The sequence below is a fragment of the Acinonyx jubatus genome, chromosome C1 (genome assembly GCF_027475565.1).
Source record: "Acinonyx jubatus isolate Ajub_Pintada_27869175 chromosome C1, VMU_Ajub_asm_v1.0, whole genome shotgun sequence".
NCBI lineage: Eukaryota > Metazoa > Chordata > Mammalia > Carnivora > Felidae > Acinonyx > Acinonyx jubatus.
Window position 1 is genome coordinate 132,807,531 of NC_069381.1, and position 22,977 is coordinate 132,830,507.

General features: G+C 40.2%; 1 protein-coding gene and 1 pseudogene across 27 annotated transcripts in view; one reads left to right on the top strand and one right to left on the bottom strand.

The window, feature by feature from the left end:
* Window positions 1–22,977, bottom strand: part of GTDC1 (glycosyltransferase like domain containing 1) — a 396,065-nt gene that overhangs the window by 83,442 nt on the left and 289,646 nt on the right. The gene's annotated exons all lie outside the window — the stretch shown is intronic.
* On the top strand, window positions 9,617–10,438 carry LOC106966874 (proteasome activator complex subunit 1-like; annotated as a pseudogene).

Consider the following 22,977-nt stretch of genomic DNA (forward strand, 5'->3'; position numbering starts at 1 on the left):
GAGAATTATATACATTCACAGTTTGTATCATTGTGGGTCGTAAGCACAGAGAGATGCAAATATCTTTTAATACTACATTGGATACAAGTGGAAACTATATACTTTTAACCATAAATGTTAATAATAATAAATATCCTGGGAAAAGTAACTATTTGGTGAGTTCTCATATAAAACAAACAAAAAAATTCATGTAATCTTAAAAATGTACTTATTCCATAATTTAGATGTATTGAGTCTGCATCTTGTTAGCACGGGCTATGTTAAAGTATTGCATATACCACCTGAATTAGTGTGCACCCTAATTTATACACATTTAACATTTCAATAACATATGCCAGGGTACAACCAAGTTCTAAGGGTGTCAAAAGTCAGATCATTGTAAAATTGAATGTAAGTTTAGGAGTAGAGAGAGGGACCAGCCAGATGTGCCTGCAGCAATGTGCTGAAGGCCATTTAAAACCAATCCATGTGTAGTAGATGTATTCCAGTAGAGAATTATAGACAACAAACCAAGAGATACTAAAGTCGTACTACGGTATCATCTTTGTTAAGCCAGAAAAAACATTTTGATTTTACAGAACTGGAGCTAAAACAAATCTTATTCTTTCCTCCCTGTACTAAATAAATGAGCAAAATCAACTCTACTGCCTCCCAGGTTTACAGCCCACAGTAGATGTTCCATATGTACTTGCTGAAGGAATGGCTGCCTTGATACAAGGAAGTGGAAAGGGTTATGCATACACTATTTTATGGTTTTCTGGGTCCTGATTGTTTTTGTATACTGCTGCGTGGTTTGGGTGTTTGAGTGTGCTTTATTTCAGGTGGTTTGCATATGTGAAGTAGAAGGAGGTAAGGTTGGTTGAAGGGTAATTATTTCTTGATAGAAGAATATAAAAAGTATAAACAGCTCAGCTCTTGCTTAAGCAAACTCTGCTCTTCATTCCTGATCTACAATGCAAATAGTATACAAAATAAGGTTTCATTAAAGAGTGACTGTCACATCAACAGGAAAGAGAATGAAGACCTGCTATGCAGTATTATTAGATATATTGAATTTGTTGTCACCATGATCAACAAAATATTGCTTCAAAGGACTATACACTGTGACATAGAAATGGCTTTGCAATACAGAGCACTCCTCTGCCATAATTTTTTCATTTTATTGTAATAGAGCTATACCTCTAGAAGAAACGAGTATGAATTTATTAATGGCATGGGTCACTATTAAAAAAGTAATAAACGAATGAGAAAATATCTGTGATAACTAACGATACATTTTGGAAAAGAAAATGAGAAACTTTTTATCATGTGATATGTTCACAACCCCAAATAACTCTATGTCATACGTGTAAAATGGGACTTTTCCTACTATCCTGGAATTTCAGCTGAGGTCCTAACCCTGAGGATTGATACCTACAAAGGCTAAAAGGAGGTGTGAGACACCCCTCTGCAGGACTTACTAAAAGTAGAAACATTGGCCCCCTGACTGTTACTCATCACCCTCTCAGCCTAAATACGAGGAGGAAATTCACAGGAGTAGATGGGCTCCATGGGAACCTCTTATTACAGAGATTTGGGATGTTTGCCAGAAGGGGAGGCTGGCATCTCTTTCCCCAAACTGGATGACTGCCAAGCTGCTTGAAACTCAAAAACCTGCCCTCTCCTCCTGCTCCTAGAACAGAGCTCAGAAGTGTTCTTGGGAGAACCTACTGCATGCCCCCCTAAAATCTAGGGCATAGGGCTATCCTGACGATACCCTTGACTTCAAGATTCGGAAGGTAGGAGGCTAAGTGAGACTGTCCACATGGCAGGGTAAGGAGAAAGGAAGCAATGGAAGCAGCTCCCCTTTCTGCCATTTGAAAGGGAAAGCACGCCTGATTTCCTCCCATGCCCTCCCCGTGGCCCTGGTGGAGGGGAGTCGTACAAGATCCATATTGAAAGGACTATGCTCAAGAAGGTTGACTTCGGGGCAAGGAGGATACCCTTGGGGCAGGATCTGAGAGAAGGATCTGATTAGAGGTCATGCAGAGAGGGTTTCGTTCATGCTAAGGAGTACCTACCTCTGTGTGCGAGGTCTTCCCAGGAGCGTCTCAAAAGAACATACCTCTGCACCACACAAAAGAGTTGGAATTTGCCTCCTCTGACAGAAGGCATTGGATGCACATGAGAGACCCTCCAAGAGTCCCAGCTATGTAACAAGCCCTCCTCTCTTTTCCTCTAGTCCTTCCTCTTAGTCCAGAGCCTGCTGTAGGACCTTGAAGGGGAGGACAGGAGGCAAGAATGGAAGTGCATGCACCTGGTTTATTGAACAGGTTGCCCTCGATGGATAAAATAAGGGAACAGTTTCATTTTCCCCTTTGCCACTGCTTTCAGACACATCTCAGATCTCCTTTCTCTTCCTGTTGGTGTCGACTTCCGCACCTTGGCTTTCTGGCTTGTGATTATTTTCTTCTGGTACTGTTAGCATTTCTCCCCCCCACCCCCCCGCCATGTTATAATCTAGGAATAGGAAAGGTCTTTTTTAGATGTGACACTAAAGGTAGAAACCACAAAAATAAAGAATAGGTTTGTCTGTGTAAAAATAAAGTGTTTTAATGTATCAAAAGCTTCATAAATACAACTGAAGGGGAATGTGCAAAAGTGAAAAAAACTATCGGAAACGTATACAACAGAAGAGTTAATCAGCTAACTCTTAGCGATCAATGGGGCTAGCAGGCAATCCCAGGTTCAATAAAGTCTGCCACTAGCTGTGTGATTCAGCTAATTCATTTCACCTCTCTGAGCTCCAGTGTCCTCAGCTACGAAAGGAGGTTAATACCATTACCTACATCAGTGGGTTGGGGGAGAATTATATAAACTAATTTGTGTACAGCATTTAGCACTGTGTTCAGCAGAGTATGCACTCAAATAAACATCAGTTTTGTATCCTCATCACCATCATTAAATCTCCAAGTGGCTAGTTATGGGTAGTAAAAATCAATTTATAAGCATTCTTCTTCTTTATTTTTGTCTGTATTGCCACAGTTTTCGACAATGAGCGTGTGTTACTTTGGTATGGAAAATATGCGAACCATTTCAATTAAGAAAGAAAATAAGAATAAAGGCGTGTGTGAGCCTCTGCCAACTTTACAGAGTAGAGAAAGGCAGCGGCGGGTTTTTCACTTGGGCCAGTCGGTCATCCTATATAGTTTGTTATACAGGATGTCCCTCAGTTACTGAACAGGGAAAGTGGTTCTCTTCCAAGAAGGCAAGAACCATCTGGTCATTCATTGACAGAAATAAATATCTGAACACGAATCATGTTTCCACCGATCAGTATACATACACGCAAGACATGCGAAAGGCATAATAAAAGCTTTAGAAAACATTCACAGGAATAGAAACAAACATTTTGTATCACAGCTTTGTGCCATGTTGTCACATCGGGTTTTACTTGTTTATCATATCATTTCATTTACTCTAATGAAAAATTACTCCTAGGACTCAGTATCCTTTACTGGCATCGCCACTCATTCTGGGCACAATTTTATAAAAATAAGGCACATGGAAAGATGCTGATGTCATTGTCAGAGGAAGCAAAACCATATGAGAGCCCTGGCTCTGGTGCTTGTTGAGGCTAGATGGAAGTGAGGGGGAAGAGGCTCTGGGATGTATGTGTCACTGTATTGGAGATGGGCGTCCTCCACAAACAAGCCCACTTCACAAGAAAAGAACATAGACTGTAGAAGGGGGGGGTCCAGTTTTTAAACTATGTTACCAAATACACATTTGCTTCTACACTTTAAAGCAGGGCGGAATCGCATTTGGATAGAGTTATAGCATTGCTTTAAACACACACACACACACACACACACACACCCCGACACACACACACACACACACACGCACACACACACACCATGGAGGTAATCCAGTTAGTCCTGCAACGCAGATGTGCACAAGAATGCTCCAAGTGATTAAGATAGGGCTTTAAAGTTAGTTAATTAGAAACATCTCTCTTTATAGGATCAACAGTGATACTAGCTTTGAGTTCTCACTGGCCAAATTTGAATTTAAATTTTAAGATGCATGGAACACCCTTTGGACTTGCTCTTGTGTTGAACTTAGAGGAAGGGCCTTCAGTCTTCAAACTTCTCTGGTTCAAATCTAACTTTTTAAAAAATAGAATTCTGCTCATCTGATATTATTAAACAGAGCTTCTCATAAATAGCATTTATCCTTTCTTGGAAGAAGAGAACAAAAGTCGTACAAGTGTACTATTTTAGAACCTATCCTGATAAGGAGAAATCACTGTCATTATAACCAAAACCACACTGCTCTTCCCTGATTTCTGGCATGATCCTTCTTAAAAAGGCCAGAGGACCACTGAGAGGGTAAAATACAATAATTGACGGGGAACTGTTCAGCATTAGTGCTTGGCACAAGTAGTTGCTTAATAAAGTTTCAGTTTTACAGAAATGAAGATGATTGCTAGAAAAGTGAACCTAGAGGGGCACCTGGGTGTCTTGGTCGTTTGAGTGGCCAACTTCAGCTGAGTTAACGATCTTACAGTATGTGTCTTCCGGCCTTGCGTCAGGCTCTGTGCTGACAGCTCAGATTCAGATTCTGAACGCAGTACAGTTGGGAGCCTGATTCAGATTCTGTGTCTCCCTCTCTCTCTGCCTCACCCCTGCTCGTGTTCTGTCTCTCTCTGCCTCTCAAAAATAAATAAAATGTCAAAAAAAAAATAAAGAGAAGTGAACCGAGTTATAATAAACATGTAATTAAAAAAAAATTTAATGCTTATTTATTTTTGAGAGAGAGACAGAGCACGAGTAGGGGAGGAGCAGAGAGAGAGGGAGCAGGCTCCAGGCTCTGAGCTGTCAGTACAGAGCAGGACACAGGGCTCGAACCCACGTACTATGAGATCATGACCTGAGCTGAAGTAGGATGCTTAACCGACTGGCTACCCAGGCACACCAACATGTACTTATTTTAAGTTCAACTTTTATTTTCACAAGACTTAATAAATATCAAACTCCCAGTCTACATGTTATATGTGTGTGTGTGTGGGGGGGGGACCGTTTTGCCACTGGATATTTTAAAGTCACATTAACATGAAGCTCTCAAAGGTCAAATGAGGCTGCTTCCCATTGGCCTCACACTCCTTGATCCAAAGCCACATCCACAGAGAACACAAGGTCACTCCCAGTCTCCTGGGATCATGTTTACAAGACCATTCATCCACAGATTAGTAGAACAACCCAACTTCTGCGGTTTACTAAAGAATAGATCAATTTAGGTCATCCTCAACAGATATATGTTACTCTTCTATTGGAAAACAGTATGGGTGTACTCCTTGTAAGAGATACACTTGATCATTTCTGCCTGAGAGGATTAAAGGAGCTGCTGGCATTAATGGCAAAGGCGCTTATGTGCAAAACTGTGACTTCCCATCTTGTTTTATTTGTACTTTGTTCACAACTCCAGAGAAGTTGATAACAATGCCAATTAAATATTGCCCTCACTGAAGTGTCACATATGTCCTAGAAACAGAGCTGGGAAGGAAGGCAGGGTGTGTGAGTAAACATTCTTCATTAGAAGGGGAAACGTTGTAAGGCACCTTTAGAAGCCAACTGCCTTGGACTCAAATTTCAGGGTTATCACCTAACAGGTAAGTAGCCCTGGGCCAACAAAATAACCTAGTTGAGCCACTGGTTTTTTCACTTATTAAACGGGAACTTCTTAGAGTTATTTTAAGGATTAGCTGAAATGGTATATGTATGATTGATGTATAAGAGAGACTATACATCAATAAATGCATTTCACACCAAGGCCATTTGCTTTAGAAAGAAAACACAGCTGCTTAGACTAGATAAACTGGTTGCTGATGTTTTGAGTACTATCATTAGGGAGGATCTCCTAACAATGTTCCAGAAGTAGTTGATAAATTCAGATATTATATTTACTTCTATTTCTGCTCTAACTAGCTACTATTGAATCACCACCTTGCACTGGTGGCTATCAGTGGTATGACTGGTTTAAAACCTTCCCAGACACTGGAGCAGTGAGGATGGAAAACTATGATGAGAACGGCAACCTGCCATTCTTTGTCACATCTTCTTTCTACTATTTCTGATTAGTGCCCTTGCACAAGGCACTCAGAGAGAACCATGAAGATATAGGGAAAAAAAGAGTTTGAGAAATAGGTTTCTTTTTTTTTTTTAACGTTTTTATTTATTTTTGAGACAGAGAGAGACAGAGCATGAAGTGGGGAGGGGCAGAGAGAGAAGGAGACACAGAATCGGAAGCAGGCTCCAGGCCCTGAGCCATCAGCCCAGAGCCCGACGCGGGGCTCGAACTCACGGACCGTGAGATCGTGACCTGAGCTAAAGTCGGACGCTTAACCGACTGTGCCACCCAGGCGCCCCGAGAAATATGTTTCAAGCAAGGTCTTCGGTGCAGAGATTTGAGAGCAGGCCAATACAAAACATGGTAGCAAAGCTCAGAGAGAGTGGGGTAAGGAACAGGAAAGAATCCCATGCCTGGACAGTAATATCAAAATCTTCATTCAAGAATGTTTTCCCCTTGGGGCGCCTGGATGGCTCAGTCAGTTAAGCATCTGACTTCGGCTCAGGTCATGATCTCGCGGTCTGTGGGTTTGAGCCCTGCATCGAGATCTGTGCAGACACAGCCTGGAGCCTGCTTCGGATTCTGTGTCTCCCTCTCTCTCTGCCCCTCCCCTGTTCATGCTCTGTCTCTCTCCATCTCTCAAAAATGAACATTAAAAAAATTAAAAAAAAAAAAAAAGAATGTTTTCCCCTCTTCAACTTCCTCTTAGTCAAAACACTATCTAGTTGTACCCTGCATTCAAGTACTGAATAGTTTCAAACAGACATGCATGTATTAAGTGCCTATTGTGGTACTGCTCACATTTAACTTAAGGGTATTCTTGCCACACCTCACAGAAAGTAAAAGAAAATGGTGGGAAACATTGTCTCTTTTGACACAATTTGTTGCGACTCTTCATTTTTCTTTAACTGATCAGGCCACACAGGTAAACCACGAAAGCAACTCAGTGTTATCATGGGATAACATTATGATTTTACTGAAGAATGCTCTCTGTAAAAATAGTAATGCATTCATTCATTTTTCAAAACCAGTTAGAATTATGGGAATGAACTGGTTGAACAAGCTGCCTAAAGTACACTTTGTACTGTGTTCACAGAAATAGATAGCATCTTTCACAACAATAAAATCTACCCATAATGCCTTTTTTTAAAGAACTTTTCTACAACTACCAAAACTTGATGGAACAGTTCCTTACAAGTTTAAATCACAGGAGAGAGTCTGAATAATATTCAAGGCATAAATCAGTGCCACACATCTCCAAATCACCAATTATTAACCTGGAGATCCTAAATGGGCTGCAGGGAGTCCTTGAACCCCTTGTAATTATATGGGAAACTCTGTGTGTGTGTGTGTGTGTGTGTGTGTGTGTGTGTGTGTGTATGGTTCTTACTTGCATTTTTCTAAAGACTAGAGCCCATTCAGTTCACCTGACTTCTAAAGGGATTATAACACCCTCATGAGGTTGAGAATTTCTTCATTCCTAAATATATTTTATATGACTGCTCTTTGTTAGGCCCTAGACTAAGCACATAGAAGATGTGGTGCTTGAACGCTACATTTCAGAGTCTAGCAATTGTTGTGAATATGGGAGGTGGGGTGGAATCAGCCTTCTTACTATCCTGCTAATTATCTTTCTCTCTTAATTCAACACCACCCCATCTCATGTTCTGCCTCAGATTTCACACTCCCCTTGGGACAAATTCTCCTTCATATAATCCATACTGAATTCCACCACCACACTTTCACTAATGTTGTTAGATCAAGCTGAGGTGTCCTCTCTACCCTTATCTTGAAAGGTTCTGTTCAAGAATTACCTTCCTCAAGATGCTCTCTGTGAGACTCAAGAATGTTGATGCTTTCATTTAACTTTATTTTTCATTCTTTTTACAAAAATTTTAATGTTTATTTATTTTTGAGAGAGAGAGAGAGGGAGAGGGAGAGAGAGAGAGAGACAGCATGAGCAGAGGAGGGGCAGGGAGAGAGAGGGAGACACAGAATCTGAAGCAGGCTCCAAGCTCTGAGCTGTCAGCACAGAATCCAATGCGGGGCTCGAACTCACAGACCCTGAGATCCTGACCTGAGCTAAAGTTGGATGCCCAACCGACTGAGCTACTCAGGCGCCTCGCTTCATTTTTCCTTCTGAACTAAAAGTAAACTCTAGAAAGTAGGAGTCACATCTTACGGATAATATTTTTGTTTGTGTTCCTGCCTCAGTTGAGTCTACTCTAAATGCTAGTTTGTTTCCTGCTAGACAAGATGAATAGACTTAAGGATATCTCTCTGACCTAGATTATAACAGAAGCATAAAAAGATCTTCTCAGAAGAGAAACTGGAAGAAAAAGATGTTAGGGAAGTAAAGGAAAACAAATGACAAGAGAAGAGTCAGCAAAAGAATAAGTGCCAATAGAGAGACAGGAAGGAAAGTGTGCAACTGGAAGTACACCAAAGGTGCTGGGCTCTCCATGGAGGGTGATTGCGGATACACCACAAAGCTCTAGGAGTATTCTCAGACCTTAGGAGGTAGGCACGATGCTGTTACTAATTGCAGGCAGAAGAGAATCCTCATGGAACTTGTTCATGCCTGGGAACAAAGCTGTAGCCAAGCTAAGAGGCACGGTGTCTTCCTACAGCATGAATCTTAGTAGGAGATGAAGCCTGCCAAGATTCATAAAATGTACCCACTTCTGTTCATTCCAGTGGGAATGCATGCTACTGCCAGACAAAGTTCATAATGCTGTGGGGCTTAACCAGGGTGCATATCGGAAGTTTTAAAATACTGGGGGAGTTTTAAAATACTAATGATGTCTAGGACCCATCTCTGGCAATTCTGATTCAATTGATTTGGGATAACCCCTGGGCACTGGTATTTGTTTATATCAGGTGATTCTAATGTGCCACCACAATGGAGAACTGCTCTAATTGCTATCTAGGAAGATAATTCAAGGACTTGGGGAGAAGGGTACAGTCGGGAAGGAGGGGGGTGGGTGTGGATGGGTGGTATTTATCTCTTTTTTAAAGGGAAGGTTATAACTGTAGAAGCAACAACAGGGTATAAGGAGCAAACAGCTGGCTACATGCACAGTGCTAAGAGTTGGTTTTATAAACAACACAGGGAAGAATACATTAGAAAAAAGTGTTCTTCAATGAAGCTAGGAAAGAATATCCCTATTTGCCAGTATCATCAAAAAGCCTCAAAGCTAAATTTCAGAAGGGGGAGAGGGAGAAAAATCGCTCAGACACAATTGTAAAACCTGAAACTATGGGGGACATAACACAGGAGCAATTGGTAAAAATGCCTGGAAAATTTCAGGGAAAATAAATAGAAAATAAAGGGAAACCAACCCCTTAGAGCCTAAGGGGTCCTTAAACAATGCACAGAGTTGAACGTTAAGAGGTTGATTTAACTTGGAATTTTTGCTTCTAAGATACTGCAAGGCAACAGGGGAGGGGAAGCGGGTAATGAGTAAGAATGTAAGCATTGACTCCCTGCTACCTGAGGAAGGCCATGCAGGTGGTGAGTGCTGCTTTCACTTTCCTGTCCCCGTGCTCACTCGGCTTCTCGTGGGACGCTAGGCCCCCCGCCCCAGCCATAGCGATGCTCAGGGTCTAGGCTGAAGCCCGAGCCAAGGTAGACGTGTTCCATGAAAACCTGTGTGTCAAGACAAAGAACCTGCTGGGAGCCGCCTCCCCAAGAAGACTTCTGAGTTGGATGCATTTTTAAAGGAGCCAACTCTCAAGGAAGCCAACCTGAGCAATCTGAAGGCCTGGTTGGACATCCAAGTACCTGATACAACCAAGGAGAAAGAGAAGGAGGAGTGGAAGAAACAGCAGCAGAAGGAGGACAAAGATGAAAAGAAGAAAGGGGAAGATGAAGACAAAGGTCCTCCTTGTGGCCCAGTGAACTGCAATGAGAAGATCGTGGTCCTCTGTCAGTGTGTCAAGTCTGAGATCAAGGATGCCATTGAGCCGGTCAACCTGGTCACCACCTGCAGATACCTCAGCTCTAGGATGGGAACAGTTCTGGAGTGGCTGTCCAGGAGAAAGTGTTTGAACTGATGACCACCCTTCACATAAGCTGGAAGGCTTCCGCACTCAAATCTCCAAGTGTTTCTCTGAGTGGCGCGATGTTGTGACCAAAGCAGCCAAGCAGCCCCATGTCGGTGACTATAGGCAGCTGGTGTGCAAGCTGGATGAGGGAGAGTACCGGGACATCTGGCTGATGGTCACGGAGATCCGTGATGCTTATTCTGTGTTATATGATATCATCCTGAAGAATTCTGAGAAGGTCAAGAAGCCCAGGTAAGAAACAAAAGGAATGATCTATTGAGACCTTCCTCTCATTTACATAGGACTCCAGACTTTCCCCTCCCTATCTTCAGCCTTTTGAGGTTACTCCCTCCCCTTGCCTCCCAGGCATAATAAATGGTCATACCACTGCTCTTAAAAAAATGAAATAAAGTAAATAAAGGGATACGAGTATTGAAGTATTAGGACTCTGGGTTCAAACCCTGGGCTTATCATTTATTACAGTGTAGCCCTGGGGCAAGTTACTTAACTTCCTCAAGCCTGAGTCTCCTCATAGGTAAAATGAGAGAACTGTATCTACATTCTAAGAATTACTGTCAATAGGGGCACCTGGGTGGCTCAGTCAGTTAAGTGTCTGACTTCAGCTCAGGTCATGATCTCACGGTTGGTGGGTTTGAGCCCCGTGTCCGGCCCTGTGCTGACAGCTCGGAGCCTGGAGCCTGCTTCAGATTCTGTCTCCCTCTTTCTCTGCCCCTCCCCCATTCTCTCTCTCTCTCTCTCAAAAATAAATAAAACATTAAAAAAAGATGTTAAAGAATTACTGTTAGCTTGTATCAAATGAAGTTATAGATGTTAATAACCTATACCGAATGTGGCACATAGTAATTACCTAATACTAGCTTTTTAATATTAGTGCTATTATTTAGAACAACACCTGGCCAAAAGGAAAACTTCATCCAAAAAAAAAAGATTAGCTCAAAGTAGAGAGCTATGTATATTACAAAGTTCATAATATCTGTCTTGTAGATTATAAAACCAAGGGTGAAAACACTTTAAAGAAAAGAGAAAAAACGGTGGTGATATATACACATATTTCTTTTGGGAAGTGCATTGCAGGCTGCCAGGCCAGGTAGAGGACATGGTTTGTTAAGAGACTACAAAGCAGGAACAGAAGTAACATAAAGTAGTGGTGGGGGGGACTTCAACCATGAGGACACCATCTGGAAGGCTTGCTTGCTTGGCAAAAACACAATATTGGGTAAATTCTTGACTTACTCTGCTAAGAGTTTAAGCTCCAAAAAGGCAGATGAAACAAGTAGGGAAACTACTTTTCTGGACTTAACTCAGACAATTTGAGATGGAGAGGTGAGTAGGGGATGTGGAAATGATCAGGAACTTGAAAGAAAGTGACTACTTCGTATCACAAAGCTCTTAGCAACAGAGGAAAACTACAGGGAGTAAACAGAATTTGGTATGTGCTTAGGTCAGAGATACATTTCAAAACCCTGAGAACAGATAGGTTTTATGCCACGGAAAAGATGGTGTGGGAAGTGTGGTATGCGTGCAACCGCGTGGACACAGAGCAGAACTGAGGACAGCACCTGTTCCGGTACCAGGGTTCTTCACGGTCAAGGACTCCACTTGTTTTCTGCTGCTTGGTCTGTGTTCAAGAGGGTAGCATTAGGGTGGATGGGTAGAGTGAGGAAATCTCACTTTGGGTCTTTCTAAGGTAAGACATATGAACAATCAGACTGTCCCCTTGGACACACAGAGCACTAAGATACCCGCCAATGAAAGATTCTAGGATTATTGTTTAAATCTCTCCCTGAGTTAGGATAAAAGGCCTCGACATAGCAATGCAACTCCGGCTTCTAGGATTTAGACTATGTTGCCCCAGCAAGGGCGGGTGCACACACACCACTGCTCAGCCCTTGCCCGCTGTGTACCTAGCGTATGGCCTCTAAGCTCCAGGGAGGATTCTGCCCCGCTCACTTCTGTGGTGAGGCCCCTGGCAATGAAACAGTTAATCACTTGTCCTCAGTTGCAGTTCAGAGTGGTTTAGTGGGCTGTGTCTTAGGTCATACTTTTTTTGTTCAGGTTGCAAGACAATGAGAGGTGGTGGATGCTGGATGCTGGATGCCACTCGGCCTTCAATCCCACCTGCAGTCCATTTCCCCGGAAAATTCTACTTGGAAATGGAAAAATGTCCCATTAGTTTAATTGAAGTTGCCGATGGTCCTCACTCCACCCTACCAAAAGAACACGGCTTCATTTGGAAGGGGAGTTCAATTAAAGTCCACATTGTTCTCCGGTTTCCTCTCTTTCCTTTAAATTACCTGCTGCTGGAGCCACTGTTTTGTTCTGCCTCATTTTTGTTTGAATGGGAGGGGGCTGGAAATGACCACTTCAACGACAGCCTGAAACAAATTCCCTTTTCTTGAGGTTGGTCTCTCAAGTACTTTCCCAACGTTCACTGACAAGGAAATTTATTCATTCTGATGTATAGCTTAGCCATAGCCTCTAGTCATCCGTAATAATAGATAACACTGCAGCCCTCAACAGAAATGGTTTTTAAGCTCCAATATAACAAAAATATTCTATACTTAAGAGCACACATGAAACAGCTTTCATTTCCTTATTCAAAGATTATATACCTTAAAAAAGCATTACATTTTAATCGCTGTTACAATTTAAACTTATATAAAGGCTATAGTTATTTTATAATAAGAAACAATCACCAGTGAATATCTATATGTCAAATGCGAAGAACATAATGGTTATCAATTCACAGGGGAATTTAATCTAAGTTAACACTTGACAGATGTTTAGAACCTTTGAGGCACATATCTGTCAAGTTTCAAAGAGGCCAATAATAATGGTGTAAGAAAAGTTTAAATATTTTCTTCATCACAACAGTTTGCAGAAAAGTATCAGTTATAATCTCGTTCTAAATGCTCAAGAAAAAATTAGATCAATTTAGTTAAGGGTATTTACACTCTGAAAATTTAGGTCCTTTTCCATCTATGCCTGAAAGTTTCATGTAGTTTTGCTAAGTGACACTGCAAAGAAATGGGCATTTGAAAGCAAAGGAGACTCCTTAAATCACCTGGTCCTTCCTTATTTTGCTGTATCTTTGGATTAAATTAATACCAGGATACCAGGGCATGTAATTTGCCGGTTAGTGGAAATCCCTCTCATCAGGATATTAAGAATTGCTGTCTCCTTTAGCTGGACTCCTTTTGTATTGTATACAACACAGAGGGAAATGCTATCATAACACTTCAATAGTTAAGTGACTTTATGAGAAAAATAGTTCCAAATGTTTCCTAAAACCCTCCAAACCGCACCAAAGAACATTATCGTAATATTATGTTTCCCCATTGCCTCCATTATTTAAACTTGCTTCTCTTGAAATGATACTTGGATGAGAAACTTAGATTTATGTAATATATAAATTGTTGCAAAAGGAAAAGCTTGGGCTGCATAATTATTATATATGTAGACATACCAGATAATTTAATGTTTTCAATAGCTTTTCTTTATTAATTGACAAAAGAGTATACTTAACGCTTTGGGGGGAACTTATTTTTGTGTCTCTAACCTAAGCTATGCAAATAGGCATGTATAATTCTATTAGATTTAGCACAGAACACAAACAACAACACCATAAATAGTTATATATTACATCTAAAAGATACCTGGTTGTTGATACAGTACATATAACCCACATATACTGTATATCATTCATCAAAGTAGCATAACAATACATTTTAGTGAGTTGAGCATCAAAAAGAACCTTAATGGTAAGTTAACATCAGATGCAGGCCTATCATGCTCCCTCTGCAACTGTAAACTGCCCATTTGAAGTGCTTTTGCAACAGGCTTTTGGAGGTGGCAGGGGCCAGGGCGGGGGCAATTACAAGTAGTATGTCCAATAAATAGCCTTGAAGTACAAATGGCCCAAATGTCCATCAGTCAATAAATGAACAAACCAGTGGGAGTATATACATACTATGGAATATTACTCAGCCATAAAAAGGAATGAAGTACTGATACATGATGGAAGATGGATGAACTTTGAAAATATTCTGCTAAAGGAAAGTAGCCAGACACAAAATCACATGTTGTATGATTCCATCTATGTGAATAGATAAATCCATAAGGACAGAATACAGATTGGTAGCTGCCAGGGCTGGGGAGAGAGAAATAGGAGAGAAAGTGCTTAATGGGTGAGGGGTTTTACTTTGGTGATGAAAATGTTTTAGAACTAGATAGAAGTGGTGGTTCTATTCTATTCTAATGTTCTACTGCACATTTGTGAATGACCTAAGTGCTAACGAACTGTTCATTTTAAAGTGGTTATATTTTAAGTTATATGAATATCATCTCAACACATTTTTGCAAAAAATTAAATGGAAAATATTTACCAACTATCCATGAGAAGCTGTGCGTCCTTCAGTGCTGACTGTAACATAAACAGCAACAACACACACTGTGTGTGGGTGTCCCCTCACCCTTCACTTGAGGCCAGCTCATCTCCAGGCCTTGGTGAGGGGGTGGGGGGGGGGGTGGGGGGGTGAGGGGGCAGGGGGTGGGGGGAGTGGGGGGGTTGGGAGGGGGTGGGGTGGGGGGTTCGGCGGGGGTGGGGTGGGGGGGTTGGGCGGCGGGTATGCACCCAAAGCTGAGGGATCTGGTGGTGACAGCACCGAGTCAACCAGCCAGAAGGAGATACTCAGGGCTGTGGGCACAGGGGCAGAAAACAAACAAACAAACAAATGCCCTAGGGCCACTCTGTTCTGTTTTAAACTTCAAAGAACAATCTATCTGAAATTTTACATACAATATTCCACAGACACGTGTTTCAGATAACCATCTCAAAATGTAATATAACACTCATCAGTGACTACGATAAATGATTTTCTACTCTATTATCGAACTTTTTTAGACATATGTAATGCATTCAGGCAGAAAGAGAAAAGGATTCCGGAATTTTGGCAATCTGATAAATTGGATATAGAAATCTCCTTAGAACAACTCAATGGTTCAATTCTCATTAAAAATCTTTCTGTAACACAACACTTCAATTGCTAGATGATTTTAGAAAAAAAAAATATGCCACTGTTTCCATTTCAGAGAGTACGGACTTGAAATTAGAAGTACTTAGCTTAAATCTCAACTCTACCACTTACTGCGTGACTTCGGTAAAAAAAGTCAGTCTCTTTGAGCCTCAGTTTCTTTATCACGAGAATGTTGATAATGCCTCCACTTGTGTGAATTAAATGATAATGGCTATGCCTGACACATGGCAAGTGCTCAAGAAATGTTTTTCCTTAACCTCATCGGCTTCCTTCCCCAGTGAAAGATATCTATTCATAATCATTCATTGTTGTGAACATCATATTAACTCTATAAACAAGGATGCTTATCCTGTGAGAAGAGTTTTTCCACTATACTTTGAGACATTTCACAGCATTTGATATATACATAAAAATTGGGGAGTGGAGAAGGAGATGATTAGATAGCAAACAGTTTGAAAAATGTCCTTAAAAGATTTTGCGCATGGGTAAATTAAGAGTCTAAGAGTTACGCCCCATAGTTAGGATGACATAGCCATGACTTAGTTACAGTGACATAGAGACATAGCAACATAGCCCATCCCAGGCACGCAGAGACCATGTTATTCTGTAAGTAGGTATTAGTTCTACAAATGTTTTGCTTCTCCAATAGTTTAAAAACAAGAATATAACTGTCTCTGTACCTGTAGAACATTTAAGAACATGAGAGAAAGTGTAGCTTCCTTTTAAGCAATTTAGCCATTACTGGGTACTTTTACAAAAATAAGAAGCAACTACAGAGTATCCAATATCGTGTGCAATGGAACATTCAAAAATAATTCGGAGAATACTGTTCATGCTCTCCGAGGAACTTACGATGTGGGGGAGGGCAATAACAACAACAGCAATGAGACTTGAAAAATACAGAGTTTCATAAAGATTTAAAAAAATAGTTCCTATTTTTTCCTGTGGCCTAACCATACAGTTTTAAACTGATACTATATATAGGATAATACACACAAGTATATACATATGTGTGAGTGTATGTGTGTGTGTGTGTGCGCGTGTATGATACTATATATGGATTTTAAGTTTCAATAGAAATTAAATTTGTATTAGGTTAAAAATTAAAAATAAGGAACGGTGTGTGGATTTTACATTAATTTTTAAAAGAGTATGAAGGAGCCTAAGATGGGGAGGAAGAGATTGTTTATTTGATGGTAAACACACATGTATAAAAATCTTTGTTTTTACTTACTCTGTGTGAAAAATACCCTACTCCCCGGCATTTATGTAACTTCTGACATTGGTGACTACAAAAACTAAAATTTTTATACAGCCATAGAATTGAAATTGGAGAGGAGCCAGAGAAATTACTTCATTTCAACGCCTCATTTTTGAGGTAGAGAGCCAAAGGTCTAAAAAGCACCTTTTCCCAAAGTGTGTTGTGGAATATACTAGCTCCTCAGGATTTTAGTAAATGCTCTATGAATTTTTAAAAACATGTGGTTAAATATTAGGTTTTGAAATATTAAATTAAATATTAGATTGAATCAAGTTAGACAGTTTTATTTACTTCAGGGATTCTCTGACTTAAATATGAATGTGCTTGGTGAATATTTACAGGGAGATAAACTGTGCAGCGGTGTCCCTGCACCTCCTTTCTTTCTTTCTTTTTTTTAAGGCTCATTTCATGGATCTACATGCATAGAACACATTTTAGGGAACACTACTCTAGAAAACTTAAATCAAAGATAAAGCTAAGGGACTTTTGACTCTGTCAAGGGATTAGAACCATGTCTTCAGGCTTCTGGGCTAAGGGGCTTTCTACTATTATCACTCTGATACCCCCTGCAAGAGGAAAAACAAGTCTCAGGTTTCCTCTAAAATCAACAAATTTGGCAAGCTTTATTCTGCGGTGAGTTCTTTGTTTTGTGCAATAATGGAAAATAAAAAATGTCTTTTCTGAGAAATATTTGCAAATCAAATATGCCCTTTGCTTATAGTTGTGGGGAGTGATGCCACCAAGTCCTTGATATCATCTCATGTAGCCACAATCTTGTCCTGTCTTGTGTCTGGGTCACTCCTGTTTTTAAGTGGAGGTTTACAGGGACTGGAAAGGCAAAGGAGCAACAGTGAGTGCCGTAATATCCATTTCCAGTACACTGACCAGCACTGGCCTTGACTTTCTTAAACTTTTTTCAATTGACATGGTTTCTTTTTAAAGTTGACCCAGTAGGCTGAAGTCTTAGAAACTTATACTTTGGAAACCATTTGATGAAATGTCATTGAAGCTACTTGTATACTTCTGGAAAACTATGGCTGACTTGCTGAAAACCCAGTCTGCTTTAAGAAATATATGCCATTCAGAGTGATAAAAATAGGGGCTACGTATTCTCGATTTCTAATAGCAGAGACTTATGCGAGAACTATGTTCCCTTTGCTTTCATGCTTTTTTTCTTTAAATATTCCACAAAAGAAGGGAATCAAAGTTGACTTTTAGAATACTTTTAAATTATTCTTAAAGTTCAAAGCAGAAAGTGCCCTGTATTCAGTTTCAACTTTAGATGCCTGTGTGTGCAAATATGCATGCGTATGTGAATGGCAGCGATGATAACACTTAGAATACAATAAATCCTCATGGCTCTTGTTTTAAAGAAACTGTGCCCTCATGACTGTTCTACTTCATTATCACTTGTGTCTGCATGAGTTAACTTGCACTTGACATCATTCATTTATTTCACCAGACTTAATGCCACTTTGCAAAAGATGAAAAAAATGTTAAAAAAAAATTTTTTTTTCTATTTGTCCTACTTGGAGGTCTAGGACTCCAACTTGTTTTTTAAGGATATTCTCTTCTAATTTACTGTACACACACTAAGAGTATCTATGCCAGTGAGCTATGTATGTCACTAAGACCCTAAAAGTTCATGGCCGTAAAGATAAGAGGATCTTGCAGTAAGGTGTCAGAAAATCCAATAACTGGAATGAAAGAAAAGAAACAGAAAGAAAGATGGCATGGAGCAAAATAAGGGTTTATGAGGAAAGAAGCTTAGTAGGTGAAAGTCTAGAATCTCAAGGGTGGGGGACCGACAAGGAAGACTTCAAAGAAAGGACTCAGTTATCAGATGATGGGAAGAACTCAAACCCAAATACCGACACACCTGTCAGTGGCTCAAAGCTCCCTACCCATCACAGAAAATGCAGGGCATGACTCTTAGTGAGGCAGATTTATTATTATTTTTCATTTCACTGAAAGAAATACACTGACATAACTGATCTCTTCCAAAATGCACTCCAATTAGGTTGATATCATTGGAAATAAGGGAGTACATTTTTGGTCTTCAGAGGTGGTCATATACTTGTTTCTTCCATTCAATCATTCATTCATTTGTGTTCATCTTCAAGGAAGACTGTGCCAGATACTGTCATTGCCCTTGGGAATTTCACAAACCATTATAATGAATATGTTCAAAATTACTAAACTGGGGGGTTGAGGCATTTTTAACTTCTAACCAGAAGTCAGAGTTAAAAAGAGACTGACTATGATGACTAAGTTGAGAAATATCTTAGGTCACAATAAGTACTAAAGTTTACTTGGGTGGTTCCTAAACTATTGGTGGAGGCCATTTCCCAAAATATTTTAAGAAATAACATCAGCACTGAAGTAACTGTAGTTTTGTGAGAGCACGGTTTGAAGACTAACACTCATCTGAATGAATAATTCAAGAGAAAAACATTCTGTAAATATCTGCCATATACAAATAGTACAATACACTCTAGGAAGGAAGCTGCATAAAGCACAACCCTTGCCGCGAGGACATGTATGTTCCAATAGAAAATAGTTAGAATGAACCATAATATAAGACAGACTCTAAGCGCCACATCTGTTCTTACTACTAGCAAACCTCTTTAGGGTCTTATATTTGGCATTGTTCTGTGGATACAGTGATAAACTAAATGTGGCCATGACTTCAAGGAGCCCACAATCTAGTGAAGTAAAAAACAAACAAACAAACAAACAAAAAGAAGTGGAAAGGTTAATTGTAGTGTCATGTAATCAGGACTGGGATCAGAGTGGGTCCAGAGCAAGTTGGAGCATGGAACAAGTTTACAGGAAGCTTCCTAGGGGCACTGCAGGATAAGGGAGGGAGAGCCCCAGGGGGAGGAAGGATACATTTGAGGCAGATGATGGAATATGGGGGAGGTGGAGGCAAGGGAGAGTAGAACCAGTCGGGGAGTTTGGTTCCCCAAGGGAGGATTACTGTGTGTATAAGGAGGTGGGACCAGAGTGCTGGGGAAAAAATTGCAGAGAGAATCACCAAGGCCCCATACACAGGATGCCCTGCTATGGAGTGTGGCCTTTGTCGAGATGACAAGAACAAATGACTCTCTATGTGAGTTCCTAGAGGAGATGCCTTTTGCTTGGTATGTTTTTTGCAGGGCAACTTTCAACAGTATGAGTGACACTTCAGTTCAGTATAGGCAGGCCTGTTGGGGGCAGGGTAAAAAGAAACTAAGGGCTAGGCTGCATTCAGGCACAGGGGTCAGTATTTGTCAGACAAAGGACAGAGGAGGGAAGTCAGTCCAGCTCGAAGGAGGGACAGTGGTTAGAAAGAAGTGAGATAATACTAGATTGTGGAAGGCCTTCAGGGCAAAGGACTTGGCAAGGAGCTTAAATGTTATTCCATCACCCAGTGGGACAGGTGAACCTGGATGAACAGAGAACAGTACCACCATTTACAGGAAAAACAAAATAAAACAAAAACAATGACTGCAAAAGCAGAGACAGAAAGAGGAAGAGAAGCTGGTCTCAGAAAGAATGTGAAGAGTTCTGTTTTGGTCTTATGTTATGGATTCATCACACCTCCTAAGATCATAAATACTGAAAAGGGAACTTGAAGTTACCATCTCCTTTTGGTGTGTCTTGTATGACCTTGGAGTTTGCGGAAAAAGCCACTTGTCTACTAAAAGATCTATTCAAAACACCAAAGGGTTTCATAAAGGACTCACAATGGCTAACTTGGGTTAAGAGTTTCCAGGCACAGTTAGCCCAAGCTAAGCTTTTTTAGTTTACCTGAGGAAAGCATGTGTCTCCCCCTAACCCTTTTTATTTTCCTTAATGGAAAATATTCGAAAACCTTATTCATTCATTTTTGAAACGACCACAGTTTGGAGTGGTTAGTTTCTATATTGATTAGAGTCTTTCAAGTATGTGAATGTGTATATGTATGAATATATATATGGTCCACCAAGCAGAAGATGAGTAAAGTCTCATTAGAAAATATGCAATAAACAGGTTCTTTTTGGAACTAGCCCAGCAAGGTAAAGTTCCTGTGCCAGCATCTTTTTGCTGTCACTTTGTCACTAACAGTCCTAAATCGTCTACTTTGTTATCTTTAAGAGATTGCTTAAAATTAATTGAACTTGCCTTGATTTTTGTAAATGGTATAAAGCCACATTCATACAGCACTATCTGCAATGACACTGCTTAAGGAAAAAGGACAATGGCTATGAAAACTTCTAGTGTACATTACCTGTCAAATCTGTAAACTGGGCCCCAGCATCATATCGGTTTTGTTAGAGCAGTGGTATTTGCTAAATTATAGCAGGAGACAGGCTCTTTAAATAATTTTTTTCCTTGTGGGTACTCAGATCAAAAGAAAGGTGTACACTTTATTTTTAATCCCATTACTTCACATGAGCCCAGACAGAACATCAAAGACAAGGTATGCAGGTTTAACCATTAGCATCACCATAATCCAAAGTTGAAAATCTCTTCCAGATAGCTACCTCACTTTGAAATAGACCACATTTGTGTTGGGCAGAGGCAATATTACCATGTTTTAACTTTCATTGTACTTAAAAAAGAAAAAATATCCAAGATATGTGATTGTGCCTTACAGCATCAAGCATAGGTTTGTAGGACAATCTGATATTATTAGAATAAATGCAATTCACATCTATTTTTTTTCTTTATAGTTGGCCCAGACGTCCCTCTCAATTTCACGAAAGGGAGGAACGTGAATGAAATGCAGTTGCAAATCGTATTTGAGGAGGGCAATGCTTCTCCACATCTGAACTCTATTGAAAGCTCATGAGTAAGAACTTGGGCAACAAATCCTTTCTGTTCAAAAGATGTGTCAGTGGAGAAATTCTCAGAAAATAGCACACAATTCATCAGAAATCACACATTTCTTTTCCAAACCAGATAATAAAAGAAAGTTGCAGTTTTGAATTCTTTCCAAGGGGAACTAAATATAAGCATATAAAGCAATTCATAAAGATTTTGCATTAGAAGATGTACCATAAACAGTGGAGAGACATTAAAAAGTACTTAACAACTGGAGAGTCTGGGCACCAGCCATCAGATTATATGACAGTGAAGTAACTGGGACATACATATTGGTACATTTATAGCCCTTGCTTCAAAAATGTCCACAACTCTTAGATGAAATGAAGCTGATTTTGTGCAAATATGTGGTGGCTGACTTGAGATTTCCCAGTAATGTCATTATCATCAGCACACCAGCAAGAGCGAAGGTGCATTAAGTTTCTGGCACTTGTAATGTCCTACCCTGACAGGCTTGACACGGGAATATATGTATGAGATGGTACCTATGCCTTCATTATTCGCCCACAGGGGAGACAGACTGTGGTGTATATCTAATATCATACAATAAACAAATCACAGAGTAAGCCATGCTTGGTGCTTAAGACTGGCCACAAGTGTCAGAGAAATTCTGAGAGGCAGTTCTAGCTCGGGACTAGGAGAGAATGAAGTTACCTCATGGAAAAGGGAGAAGGTGAATGTGAAAGTATGGTCTGGTCTCAGATAAGAATTGAGAAAAAAAAAAGGGAATATCAGGAAAAATAGAACTGAATGCCTCCTACTGGAATCGTGTGTGTATGTGTGTGTGTTTGCACATGTTTGAAATCAAATTACCCTCAATTTAATGTTCTCCACACTTGCCTTTTACTCTTATTTTACCAATGAGGAAATTGAGGCTCAGATTAAATAATTTATAACCATGTATCTATTAAGTGGTAGATTCAAGATTTGAATCCATTGCCAGTCCATCCAAAGTTTATGCTGTTTCCACAATACCACAGTACGACAAGAAGGTAGAGGAAAATGCAAAGGTAAAAAGAAATGTGGGGCTCCTGGGTGGCTAGGTTGGTTGAGTCCGACTTTGGCTTAGGTCTTAATCTCATGGTTCATGAGATGGAGCCCTGCATCGGACTCTGTGCTGACAGCTCAGAGCCTGGAGCCTGCTTCGGATTGTGTCTTCCTCTCTCTCTGACCCTCCCCTGCTTACACTCTATCTCTCTCAAAAATAAATAATAAACATTTTAAAAAAGAAGAAAAAAAAGAAAGAAATGTGGATGATATACTTGGAGAACATGAGTTCAGAGAGGGAAAAAGGGAAAGAAATGTATGGTGGCAGGCTGAGAAATGTGGCTTTCACTTGAAGCTAGTAGAAACTAAAGATTTTAATGTAATAGGCTTGTATTGGACAATGTTTTAGAAAGGTTAATTTAGCCATAGAGTGTAGAAAAGCTTAGATGTGGAGCAAAAGGTAAAAGGTTAAGGCTAGAAGCAGAGCAAAGTACAACAGAAGACTGTTATACTCCTGAGGCTTTATTATGTTATTTTCAGCAAAAATTGAAGAGAGAGCCAGATGTAAGACACATTTTCTAACCAGTTATGATACACAGTCACTGCTGATTTCACAACTTTGAAATCACCAAATCTGATGGTAGAATGAACTATTTTAACAAGTCC